The sequence below is a fragment of the Cuculus canorus genome, chromosome Z, assembly GCF_017976375.1.
Source record: "Cuculus canorus isolate bCucCan1 chromosome Z, bCucCan1.pri, whole genome shotgun sequence".
NCBI lineage: Eukaryota > Metazoa > Chordata > Aves > Cuculiformes > Cuculidae > Cuculus > Cuculus canorus.
In genome coordinates, this window is record NC_071441.1 from 4,837,785 (window position 1) to 4,852,142 (window position 14,358).

The 14,358-nt window shown below is 42.0% G+C and overlaps 1 protein-coding gene across 1 annotated transcript in view; it reads left to right on the plus strand.

The window, feature by feature from the left end:
- Positions 1-14,358, plus strand: part of RIMOC1 (RAB7A interacting MON1-CCZ1 complex subunit 1) — a 173,744-nt gene that overhangs the window by 39,040 nt on the left and 120,346 nt on the right. The gene's annotated exons all lie outside the window — the stretch shown is intronic.

Sequence of the window (14,358 nt, forward strand, 5' to 3'; positions counted from 1 at the left end):
GAATAAGAACAAATATTGTAGTTTTAGATGGTCAAAAAGCTACAATCAAGGAAAGAACTTTTTTTGAGCAAAAGTTCCGATTGGGTAAATGAAGACCAGATATAAGAGAGATGCATAATAGAGAAACAAGGAGGAATAACTAAAATGACTATGATGACTAGCTCAGAGTATAGGAAGAGAAGCTAATGATCTCAGAATCATAGAATGTCCTGAGTGGGAAGGGAACCACAAGATCATCAATGCTAGATAAAGATACATGTCAGGCAGAGCAAAGAACAAAGCAACTTCCATTGAAGTGTTTTAAGAAGAAAAAGGAAGGAAAGCAAGATGAGCACCCTTTTACTGAACAGCTCTTTCTACCTCATTAGTAACAGCCTTCCTATAGCAATTTAGTGCTTTATATCTGAAAAAAGGCGAAATGAGGTAGTAGACAAAGTATTTTCATGACAATGATGAAATGATTCCGAGGCCAGCAGTAACCAAAGAGTGCCAAACTACATATAGTGGGTAAACACTTGAGTCAACAGGGCCAGAAAACTTTTTCACAAGTCATGAAATAACTTTTCTGAGGAAGATTCCAGAGGACAGGCCAGAGAAAATACTTGATGACTGGAAGAGCTGCAACATTGTCCACACTTCAGCAGGAGCAAAAAAATAACAGATGGTGGCTTAATTTGGCAGTAATCTCAGGCAAAATAGTGGGAAATCAAATAATCAATTGTAGGAGATTCAGCCCACAGAAAATGAACCATCTTACATCTGCCATGGCAACACATTTGCCACTGCTGCTCTTTATTCTGCCCAAACGTTTACTGAAGGGTTTTGCTCTTCAAGCAAGAAGGAAATACAGCTAATCTCTAGGGTTAAGCCCTTTTTAGACTTACCCTGAGTTTACTGTCTTTTCTGTGCTCCTTGTTCTGCATCTTCTATTTCCTGAGTCAATACTTTTTAGCTGTAGGTAGAGAAACAGCTTATGCATTGAACCTTCGTTGACTGCTAGTAGGTAGAGTCTATCTAATCTGTCATAGGGTTTTAATTGATAAAGAATTAGAGGAAGACAATAATTAACTTCTGCCAATGTGATGTTGTAGAAAACAATCTTGCCAGAGATTTGATTTCATCTATTCAGTGGCTTGAAGTTTCAAATGGTAGTAACGTCTACTTGACTTTGTTCTTTACAAAGTCATGACTGAAAAATGAGTGCTTTAAAATATCTTCAAAGCACATGAACTAGCTAACGAGTTGGAATGTTTCTTACAAGATAATAGAGAACAATATTGCCTGAAATCTGAAAAACCATTGTCAGCCATAGTTTCTAGAGCTCCACCGGACAACAGCTTGCTCATAACCTAAGCAATGAGCTAAAACATGAAACAAACTCAATTATACGGAAAGTTTGCGTGACAGCAGCAGAAGAATGTAAATAAGATACAATGCATTTGAGAAATCAGCAGAGACCAAATATGCAAAGTGGAATCCTCACCAGGGTAATCCCCAAGCTGAGCAAACTCAGTCATAAAAGAAGAAAGAGTCATTTGGCCTAACTACAAATGCAAATACAGACTGTACCAGCCTTGCATATGCAGTATGAGCTCTGTTGCCCCCAGAGATCCAGTTAACTTTTAGAGACTGTTCACACAGATTCAGCTAAAGAACAGAGAGCGTGTTGGGTAGTCAGAGATCTATAGGAAAAATATTAAAATCATGACTGTTTGCAGCACTTGATGAATAAGTTAGCTTCTTAGCTTGTTAGAGAGAACCGTTACTTAAAATAGGAAGTTTTGAGATACAGAAACATATAGCACAAATGTATCACAACATGAGTCAGGCATTGAGTGGAAGAAGGGCTAGCAAGGGTTTCAAACTATATGCTTGGTTGAAAAAACAGAGTGAATAAATCGGTAACACTCTTACATGGATAGGGCTGGAAGAGACTATATTCAGCACATCAGCAAATAGTTATGGTGTAGAGATGTCCCTGGTCTCTCTTCAGAAAGGCTTGGGTAACACGGTCTGGAACGGATGGCAGGAGGTCTCCAGTGCAATCACCTGCTCAAAACAGCAGCAGCAAAGAGGTCAAACCTTGTGGCTTGGGGCTTTCTCCAGACCTATCTTGAAAAGCTCCGAGAATGCAGATCCTACTGCCTGTCTTGGCAACCTGCTCCACACTGGGCTATCCCCATGGGGGAAAAGGCTTCTGTTTATGTATAACACGGGCTTCTTCTGTTTCAATTTAAACCCTCAGTCTCTCATCCTGCTACCCTGTACTGCTGCGGAGAGACTGTCTTTGTCTTCGCAGTGACCTGCCTGTGGGCAGTAGAGCGTTGCTCTGAGGTGCCCTCAAAGCCTTCCCTTCTCCAGGAAGAAGAAGCACTATCCCTCAGGGCCTCCTTACATGGCAGATGCTCCATCCTCTGAGCAACCTGGTGGCCCTCTGCTGGTCCCACTCCACCTAACCAACATCTTCAAGTTTTGTCACACAATGAAAGGCTACAAAGGCACTCCCATTCATCCCCTAGCAGAGCTTTGGTATTAAAATAGAATACTGTTGATCTGATGGTATTAGGAGAGAGACAATTTTGTTCATTGCTTATACCAAGCCTTAACAACTCCACTGGTCAAGCAGTAACAGTAAAACGGTCAACATTCCCATTTCAGGATGCTGATAATTGTACCTGTATCTTGAAAAAGGCACTTCTAATACTGAAGAAGATCAGGCTGCTACTGATAAAGGACTGAAAGAATTCTGGCCAGATTTGATTCTCACTATGTCTTCTAGAGCAGAATGTAAACTCATCAGATTTTTGTAGCGGCATGGGAAGGATCTGCATTCTAACTTGAAAAGCTGATCAGGTAACCTGGGCCAAGTACTGCCAGGGGAAAAGAAAACTCCAACCCCTCTCCGTGAATATTTATTTAAGACTTTACAATAATTTCACCGGACTGCAATGAGGTTTCTGTGAATATTCTATTGAGTGAACATATTCTATCATCTGACATGGAAAAGTCTAATGTTAAGTTATCCTGAGTTCCAAAACCTTTACCCTAACAACTTATGCTTAAATCCCATGCAACACGTGCATTAAATTAAAACAGTTCATGATAATTCTTTTTTGAAGACTAGCTACTTTTGAAAGCAGTTATTTAAAACTAAATTAATAGCAAATAGTAATTTAAGAGTATATGAAATATCACTTGATTTCCAGACAACAGAAAGTGAAACTATTTGTTGTTCATCTTATAAGTCATCTTCTCCAAGTCACTCATGCAAATGTCACTTTCTCAAATACCATTTTTCGTCCTTCACCTCTACTTTATATACCCACCCCAAAACACTGTTCCCAATATAAGTTGCTTCTTAAAAATTTGCTTCGGTTCAAAATAATTAGTAGTCATTGCCATCCTTTATTTTTTGCTGTATTGGAAACCACAGAAACATCACAACAGAGATCTTAAGTTCTCAGAATACGTCTTCTTAGATGAGAATCGAGTTCATCCAGAATGAATAAACCATGATAGATGCAATGTACATTCTGCTCAGAGAAAGTGTTTCTCGTCTGCTTTGAAAGGGGGCTTTATTAACTAATTATACAGTAATAATCAGAACATGCTGATCCCAACGATTAATGACCAGAAAGGTTTAGTTGTCTCTCTGCACACCTTGGCCCATTAGCTCCCAGAAAGCTCCTACTTATTCATCCGCAGGAAATTGCATTGTTCTTATTGGCATATTAAACTGCATCTGAGAGCGGAGCCTTCAGGTTTATGGATAGCTTAATTTTATTGGCTAATGTAAAAATAGCTTGTGTGTACAGCAAAGAGAATAAGTGTCGTGTATATCAAATTAATTGGGAATAATCCCTGCACTTTCTATTCACTTGATAATCACAACAGATATTCCAGTAGTAACATGACTGATTTAATTTCACACCACTGTACTTACTACCAGTAACACTTTCACATTGCTACTATTTGTCTTTTGGGTTTTTTTTAACAGTGTTATATACATAATTTGACAACTTTGGAGCTCATTGATTTCAAAATAGTACTTCCAGTCATTCACAAAATTACTAAAACTTTGAAGAAGGGAAGGAAAGGAGTGAATTAATTTATTTAATTTTTTTTTGCTGCCAGCACAGCTTGCTTTCACAGAAAGGAGTGACTCCCATTAATTAATACCAGTGAGAATTGTGACCGCAAAGCTCCCAGAAAGCAGTGGAACGGCGAGTCCTCACAGCCAACTGCCCTATTTCTTGAAGGAGAAAACCATTAGGAAAGGGCACAGCCTCATTCCTGCCGAATGTATTGTTCCTTCAACATAATTTTCCACAACATAAAATATAAGCGAACCGCTTTATTAAATCCCAGCCAGTCTAAATAATTTCTTTCAATATGATTTTCTAAGGCAAAATAAAAGGAGATAAACATCTCCTCAGACCTAAGACGCACTGCTAGTTCTGCTACATGTAAAACTAGATCTAATGGCTTTGTTACGTGATAAGCAGTGTGAGGGGGTGGTTTCTTCAGCTCAGCAGCTTCTTCAGCATCAGCTGTTATTTGAAGTTTAACCAGAGCGTGTTCTGCTGCTGGCAGCAGTGGTTTGGTCACATTTGTAAGCGTGATGTGGCACCGTCGTGATAGCTTTTCAGTAAAGCACAAGTGGGACACGTGCTCTGGACTTGAGCCATTTTGTAGAAACAAAGGCTTTCTCATTTAAGCAAGAAATGGTATTAAAGCATTAAACATGCCTTCTAAAGAAAGCAAGGCTGAGTGAAAAATCTGGGAAAGCTTCTACTCTTTAGTCCAGTGCAGAAATATGAAAGTAAGCATTTTTATGGTGACTTTCAGCCAAGCTGCTCTTATGACTTTAATTAAACATGCTTTGAATTCTTTATTTGTCCACCATTTGAAATTTTAGAAAGAATACGTGAAATTTATGCATTGTTTGATTTTATCCAAGTAGGACTATAGATTCAAAAATGAATGGTACTTTTCCTATCATCGTATTATCCCAGTCCCTTACAATCGTTTGTTAACATAATCTTACTTTATCTGGATAAAAGGCAAAACCAGTATTTCAAGCCATTTTACAGGTGAAATAACAAGGTCCAGAAATATTTAAAAATTGGGCAAGAGGAGCCTTAGAGGTAAAGGCTGTAAGCAGAACCTTAATGACAGATTGCCACATCTCCCTGCTTTCCTGGCCCATTCCATTGTGCGGTTGCAGGTCGAAAATAGATTTATGTTGAAGGAGGATAGATGTCATGTTCTATTTTTTAAGAATATACGAGAATCATAGAATGGTTTGAGTCAGAACGGACTTCCAAGATCATCTAGTTCCAATCCCCATACCACAGTATTGACATCATTAGCAATCCATAGTCTTCTTAAAGAGGGATATGCCATAAACTTCTGTATCATCACAGTCAGGTTCACGCTTAGCCTGTTGTCCCCGCTTTCTATAGGGATACTCGACTGGAGATGCCCTGTGCATGTCAGGCAACCAAGAACCTGTTCCAGAAATGTTATCTTCCATGGAGAATGGACAAGTCCCTAAGGCAAAGAGTTCATCATTATTCCAGAAATTACTTTGTAGATGATGATAAGGACTTTTAACTCTGTTCAAAAGCACAGATGTGAAAGCCTTACATGGGCCATCACTGTTTATGGAGCAGGTAGCTGCATGCTGTACAATCTCAGGCTTCCTGTAGTACTTGTATTAAGACAGAGGACAAAGGAGTTGTGAGTCAATACTAGACATGACATGAATGTGAATCAGAAGAGGTGTTGCCTTGTTTGAGAAGAGAGAAGGTTTCTGGACTGCCTGAAAACTTCTGACAAAACACAAGAGTGCAATGCTATACTCTACTTTGGTAGCCTGCTTCAAGGTGCTCAAAATAGTGTTGAGATTAAAACATTAAGTTTAACATTAAAGTATTTCCAAACATTAGTACAAAACTACTAATCGTAAAATCATAGAATCACTAGGTTGGAAAAGACCTTTGAGATCATCGAGTCCAACCGTACCTGTCCACTACTAAATCACATCCCTAAGTACTTCATCTACCTGTCTTTTAAATACCTCCAGGGACTGTGGGCAGCCTGTTCCAGTGCCAAATAAACCTTTGGGTGAAGAAATTTTTCCTGATGTCTAACCTGAACCTCCCCTGGTGCAACTTCAGACCATTTCCTCTCGTCCTGTAACCTAACACTTGGGAGAAGAGACCAACATGCACTTCTCTACAACCTCCTCTCATGTAGTTATATACAATGACAACATCTCCCCTCAGCCTCCTTTTCTCTAGGCAAAACAACCCCTGTTCCCTCAGCTGCTCCTCATAAGAGTTGTGTTTCAGACCCTTCACCAGCTTTGTTGATTTTCTCTGGACACAATCCAGGACCTCAATGTCTTTCCTGTAGTGAGAGGCCCAAAACTGAACACAGTATTCGAGGTGCAGCCTTATCAATGCCAAATACAGGGACACAATCACTTCCATGGTCCTGCTGGCCATGCTGTTTCTGGTACAGGCCAAGATGCCATTGGCTTTCGTGGCCACTTGGGCACACTCCTGACTCATAATGAGGTGGCTGTCAACCAACCCCCCCAGGTCTTTCTCTGCCAGGCAGCTTTCCAGCCACTCTTCCCCAAGCCTACAGCGCTGCATGGGGTTTTTGTGTCCCAAGTGCAGGACTCAGCATTTGGCCTTGTTGAACCCTATCCTGTTGACCTCAGCCCATTGATCCAGCCTGTTCAGATCCCTCTGCAGAGCCTCCCTATCCTCAAGCAGATCGACACCAGAGAACATCTTACCTTACCTAGAACATCTTACAAAAGACTGAGGCAAAGAAGTCATTAGGTACCTCAGCCTTCTCCTCATTCTCTGTCACCGTTGTTAGCCCTGCATCCAGTAAAGGATGGCGATTCTCCTTGGCTGTCCTTTTTTTTGTTGATATATTTGTAGAAACTTTATTATCTTTCACACAATTGACCAGTTTAGGTTCTAGCTGGGCTTTAGCCCTTCTGATTTTCTCTCTGCATGATCTCACTTCATCTTTGTAGTCCTCTTGGGATGCCTGCCCCTTCTTCCAAAGCTCATATACTTTCCTCTTTCTTCTGAGATTCTTTAGAGACTGAAAGCTCTCTGCTCTGCCAAGCTGGTTTTCGTTCCCACCAACTCATTTTTCAGCAGGCAGGGATGGCCTGATCTTGTGCTGCCAGGCTTTTCTTCTTAAAGTGTATCCAGCCCTCTTGGGCATTCACCCTTTAGGACTGCCTCCCAAGGAACTTTATCAAGCAACCTTCTGAACAGTCCAAAATCTGCCCTCTGAAAGTCCAAGGTGGCAGTAAGTTCCTGCTAACTTCGGCTAGAACTGAGAATTCTATCATGTGGTCGCTGTGCCTCAGGCATCCTCAGACTGTCACATCTCCCACAGTGCCTTCTCTGTTCACAAACAATAAGTTCCCTGGAAGTTGTCTTCCACACACTCTAGGAACCCCCTAGACTCTTTCCTTTCTGCTGTATTGTACTTCCAGCAGACATCTGGTAAGTTGAAATCTCCCACAAGGACAAGGGCTAGTGGTGGTGAGACTTCTCCCAGTTGCTTGCAGAATATCTCATCTTCTTCCTGACCTATAGCAGACTCCTGCTATGATATCTGCCTTATCAGGTATTCCACTGATTTTTACCCATAGACACTCAACCCTATCATCACCATCACCATCATCACCATCACCAAGATCAAGGCAACCGAAACACTCTCTAATACAGAGGGCTACCCCACCACCTCTCCTTCCTTGCCTGCCCCGCCTGAAATGTTTATAGCAAACCATGGCAGCACTCCAGTTATGTGAGTTGTCCCACCACATTCCCATGATGGCAATTATATCATGGTTTTCTTGCTGTACAATGACTTCCAGTTGCTCCTGTTTGCTGTCCATGCTGTGTGCATTGGTGTAGATGCACTTCACCTGAGCCATTGATCCCACTACACTCCGGAGGAGAGTAATCTTAATTCCTGAGTGGCTGGTGACTGTAGTTTCTAACCCATCAATAACCTTTGCATCTTTGCTGCCACTTGAAGCACTACCTCCTACTTCCTCTGAGGTGGCAAACCAAAAGGCCTTGCTGGTACACCATTTCCCAGACACTGGAGTGCCGTTCCAAGGTGTTTTTGTATCAAGCCTTGTTTTGTCGTCCTCCCCCTTATATCGAGCTTAAAGCTCTATTGATGGGCCCTGCTAGCTTCTTGGTAAGCATCCTTTTGCCCCTTAGGGACAAGTGTACCCCATCTTTGTCAGCAAGCCTGTTGTTTTGCAGGCCAACACATGGTCAAAAACCCCAAACTTTGGCTCTTCACACCAGTTTTGGAGCCAGGTGTTTATTTCCTCGCTCTTCCTACCCCCTCCTTCTCTCATCATTCCCTGTAACAGGTATGACAGAGAAGAACACTACCTGTGCACCCGATCCTTTCACCATTCATTCCAAGGCCCTGAAGTCCCTTTTAATTGCAAATCAAATTTCTTGTTGGGTGTTCATTACTGCCTACTTGGAAAATCAATAGGGATAATAATCCATGGGCCTGGCCAGAGCTGGAATTTTTCTTTCACATTCCTAACTGAGGCCCCAGGTAGGCATCAGACTTTCCTGTGTAATGGGTCCGGTCTGCATGGCCTTCTGTTCCCTTCTGAAGGGAGACCCTATAACAATGACCCATCTTTCCTTCTTTGCAGAAGCTGTTTTGCTGGATGGCTTAGGGTGTCTTGACCTAGGGGATTTTTCTAGGCTGTGAGACCCGTCATTCCTCATTAAGGTTCAGTTCCACTTGCAGAGCATCATATCTATTGTGCAACGGAGCTTGGGATGCTGCAGTTGGCACAGGGGAGACACACATTCTGCTCTGGGCAGGAACCTGCTGCCATTCCCCTCCATCTCCTGATTTTCTCTGTTCAGCTGAATGGAGAGAGGATGGGGAGTCCTGTGTTGAATGAGGCATGCCTGCCTGTTGGGTCCGAGACACGGAGCATAAAGTGTTGTTCCAGTGGTCAATATCCCTCTCACACTCCCTGATGGTCCTCAGCCTGCTCACATCCTCCTTGAGTTCCATCACCAAGCAGATGAGTTCCTCCACTTGAGCACAGCTCTCACAGGTGAATTCCCCACTGGTGTCCAATACCAGTGCAAGAGGAGGGCACACCCTGTAGCTTGGGGCATGCATTTTGTGTGTCGACTGAGTAAAAATTCCATTAACTGCTTTCTGCCCATCATTTCATATTTTCCAAGGTCAGGGTTTTCCGTGAAAAAAAAAGAAAGGAAAGAAAACCATTGCTGTCTCTGCAGAAGTATGACATAAATGTCTTGTCTCAGAAGCTCCTTGAGGCTGAACAATGTGAGGGAGGGAACAAAGGGAGACAGAGAGCCCGAGTGACTCACCAATATACAGAACTATATAGCTGGATATATCTGCCTAGTATACCTGTGTATATTCAAATATATCTGTGTCCATGGAGGGCCATAAGTCCTCATATAGCTACTTACCACTCCCTGATGCCAAAGTCATGCCAGAAGCCTCTTGAAGCATTTGCTCTCCGTGCCTCCAGCTTAAGGCCAGCAGCAAGCAGCCTGTGACACCATCAAGCCTTCACCCAAAGGTCTGGGAGGCTGAGGATGAGTATTCCTTCACACTGAGCTGTCACTGTGGTAGGAATGGCAGTGGTGGTAGGTCATTGGCACCGGCTGTATGTAGTAACAGTTACAGGTTTACAGATGACAGGTCCATCACAGATTTCCGTGGAGGTGTTGGCACTCTTAGTCAACTGGGCGTTGTGGCCTCCATGCTATGGAGAAAGAGATTCAGCAGACCACGAACAGCCTTCTGGATTTCTATTTGAGAGGGCAGGTCTTAATTTCAGTAAGGTCTGTGGCTGGGTAGTCTTAACATAACATATTAATTGTATAAATAAAAAAATACTGTGTGAGTATATATGTTTATATAGGGTTAGGTTAAAAAGTATAGAATTTCCCAGAAGGTGTAGAGCTCCGAAGGTGAATAAAGGCTCCTTTTACCACCCACTGAAGTACAACCACCGGTAAAGACAAGTCGTCTCTGTCACAGTCTGAAAATAATAAAACGGATGGCAGACATCTCTACATCTATCATCCAGACATCTTTCAGACATCTATTAGAGATATGAGGACACAAAATCTGGCAGGTGAGGATGCTGGCAGCTGGAACAAAGCACCAAGAGACACTGATGTTCAGCCGTCACTTGGTTTCTCCAAATCAAGGCTGGATATCTTTCTGAAAAACAAGAAAAAAAAAAAGATAAATTAACGGTCCAAGGTGAAGCTCCGTAGTAAATGGCATATGGGTCAGACTAAATAACTAGAGTTATCTTCCAGCCTTCAAATCCATTAGTTAGCCGATCAGATCAGAGAATGAAAGATAGTGCCCTCAGTAAGAACCACAGGCAGGAACTGAGGTAGGCAGGGGATATGATCTCCCGACCTTTCAGTGGGCAAATCATTGCTCCCTAAATAAATAAAGCCACAACATATTCTATAGGAAGGTTCCTGGGACCTTGATTTCATCCCTACATGGTAAGGCTTTTTTTCCCTAGGAAACTTTCTGAGTTTCTCTGGTTTTTTTATTGCATAGTTGGTTTATTATGAGACAAATGATAGGAAGCAGTGCACAACTTTCTTTTGTAGCTTATGATTTTGAAAAAATCATCTGCATCTGAAAATGAAAAGTAGCATGAAATTTACTTTTTGTCCTAATGTGAAATTGGATCAAGTAAAAGCAATTTCTGTACTCTTAGCAAAGAGATCTCCTTAGACATGGCTGAAAAGGCCTCCTTTCGTTTAAAAAAAATAACCATCAGATTTGTACCTTGGCTTACAGTGATTTTATTACCATCTGATATAAGACTGATGATATTGAATTATAGATGGATCACCATATCGAGCAACAAAATTATGAGATTTTCCTTTTGCACTAATGTATTGTTCAAATCCTGGCGCTCTCTGATTCAATTAAAATCACCAGTCTCTATGTAGCTTCAGCTAAAAGTACTTCTGCTGTAAAACATTGGCTTTGTTTGCAACAGCTGGGACAATAGTTTTTATCTTAATAACAATTTTCAGACACTCGTGTTAATAAAAATTCCTCAAGACAATAGGGTCAAAATGATTGCATTTTTTCTTTTTCTTATTTTTTTTCTTTTTACTTAATTATTCTCTCATTTGAATGTGACAGTACAGTTCAGAAAACTCTGGAAATAGTCCTGTTATTGCTATTATTATTATTATTATTATTATTATTGTTACTATTAATCCTTGGGTTAGCAGACAGATCAGCTGCCTGGGAGGTTTCAGCAAAACAAGGGAGAAGCACAAGGGCTTGTAGCCTCTTCCCCATTGGATTTCTTATGTTCTTGGTCCTGCTGCAGGACACGAGTGACAAACACAGGACCCATCACCACCCTGCCCAGCTCCCTCCATGCAGCGACCCTGCAGCATCACACAGCAGTAATTTGTTTGCCACAGCCCCAAGGTACAAAACAGCCCCAGCGTAGTAGAGTGCTGTCTTTTTGGTGCAACCAGAGATGCTCTTTCAAGACATCTTAAAAGAGGTCTCTTTACAGGCTTCATACAGACCTCATCAAACAAAAGAGCTCTGAGATTAAATTGGTCCTTAGAAGTCCTCTAAAATACCCTCCTCCAAATGAAGATTAAATAGCAATAATACACACAAATGGTCAGGAAAAGAAAAGATGTGGGTGCCTGTATGCACCCATAGTGGTGGCAGCCCTCTGCATGGAGAGAACGAGTCCTCTTGGAAAGGACTCTCTTCTCTGTGTTTTGCATTGCCTTGCAAAGTACCTAGAAACACTGCCAAACCACCGTGGTTTGAGTAGATAAACAAAGAGTTCCACTCTGTAATTAGTATAAATCAGAATGATAAAATTTAATGAAAAATGAGACTGTCCCCAGGCCATAATGAATTGTTTCTGACATAGTGCTGAAGATTGATTTGTCCACATGAAAGAAAAATACAGGGTGAAGAGGAAACTCTGAGAGCTTTTATACATCTTTAAATTAAAATGACCTGGGTGGAAAAGGAAATTATACACAGACTCAGGCACTCATATGCATACACAGAGATTTCGCTGAGAAAACTACTCTCATTTCCTCTGAAGGTATAATGTTTGAATGACCAAACTCTCAAACTACTCAGCTGCTCAGCTTCACCTGCTCGGGCAGCCCTCACGAAGAAAAGGGATTAACCACAAGTTAACAGCTAAAGCAGGTACAGGATGAGCTCCCAGACGGCAAAGCTGCTATTATTTTGAGCAATACTGTTGCCATGGTTTCTTACAAAAATATTTCAGGTAACAGCGAACCACTTGCTCAGGCTGTTTCAGCAATATTCCCTCTGCTGATGGCTTTGGTGCAACAAAAATCCTTTCCCTGTCATCCATGCCTTTCGCTGGAGAGTTTCCAGCCCATGGCAAGCAGACATATACGTACCTACACACACACATATATAAATACCTACGCGCACATATATATATATATATATTGCTATAGGGGTGGAGGTGCACGGGATGCCACGGCTGAACCAGCGCCAATGAGACACATCACAGCTCACGGTACAGCCCATCGCTGGACCTCCAAAACTGCTGACTCGACACTGCAGCAAACAGAGTCACCAATTTAAAGCCTGTGACTCCCTTATAACCTCACCTGCCTTGTTGGTTCAACACCTTGTGTCCCTGCTGTCCCCAGGAAAGACTATGTGGACATCAAGGGCTTGTCTGGATCCCCGTAGCATGGATTTCCACAAGGAAATCTCACCAAGAAGGGTCTGAGCCCACAGCACATACCTGAGTGCCCAAACCACTGGAGGGAAGCTCTCTGACCACTGCTTTGCAAGGGATAGCGAAAAACTCCTGAGAATGGAGAAAGGATAGATGTGACTGCACACAGAAGTGTGGTCAGAGCTGCCATCCACCAGGCTCTGGGCTTACCTCATCCAGTAAATAACCTTAAACAAAATTATTTCAAAATATAGAAAACAAATTGCTGGCATAGTCTAATTCTTAAATGCAGTGGCATACGGGGAAAGCCATTTGTCTGCAAAATGAATGCGCAGCAGATGAACATCAAGATGAGTAATGTGGCTAGCTGATCTCTGCGAGGGCAGGAAACATCCTGTAAAGTTGGCCATGGAAACCATTAACAAGGAGAGCTGGGTTTTTTCTCCTAAAATACTGGATATAGTTGTTTGGTATGGGTAAACTAGAGAGAAGTATTATCAAGGCCAAGACATGCATTTGGCTACAGCAAAAGGTACAGTCTGCCACTTATAGTATTGGGCTTATTCCCAACCACAAGTGGCCTTGGAGCAGCCTCTCAGCCTGGGCGTGCTGAAGTGAGGGTTGGCAGATTTGCAGGTGGGAAAGTGTGGGATTAGACTTGATGGTACACAAAGCCTTGGCCCCTGTTTGTGTATCTGCAGGCAAGATGGGTTCAGCCTGAAATGTGCAGTTTTTTCATGGTGCTTATACCAGGGATTGCCATGTCTGTAAGAGGTTCTTTCCCTTCCTCACACATGGCTCAGCTTTGGTTTCAAAGCTTTTATTATTGTCACCAGAACTATAGAAACATAGCATTAACAGGTCCCGGAACTCAAAAAAATGTTCAAATTTAAGCAAAAATATTTTTTAAAATGCTCTTCTACAACTGCATTTCCCCCTCTGAAGATATGTGATGAAATGACCCACACTTGACTGAAGTACCACAGAAACCCTTCAGATATTACAGCAATGGGGGTCTGTAAAAAACAATATGAAATTGGAACAACCGTGATGAGATATATGTATGCAGGAGGGAGAAGTTAACACAGAGCAGAAGCACAGTGTGAACTGTTTTATGTGTTGCTTTCTGAAGTTTATTCTCTGCTGTAAATCTGAATGTGGTGAAGGAAATAACAATCTCTGCTAAGATCTTTCGGGAAAAGATTGTTTAATGTCATTAATGTTGTATAACAATGAATTAAGAGCCCACTGTTTCTTGTATAAACCAGTCAAACTCTGTAGGCTCAAGGGCTTTTTGAAATGTTTTTGCAGCCACATCATTTCCAAAGCCCACAGGCTTCTCAGAGTAACATCCTCACAGCCTGCTTCAGGCTGGTACTGAGCACTGTGTGATTGTTCCTAAGTGGATATTCAGAGAGTCGGTGTTCAGTGGGACCGGCACAACCTGGGTGTTTATAGTAAGTGTGAAAGCTCCGGTTCAGCTGCTGTTTCTAGGGATTGTAAGCATTAGCTGCAGAGAGCATGTGTCTTCACGCATG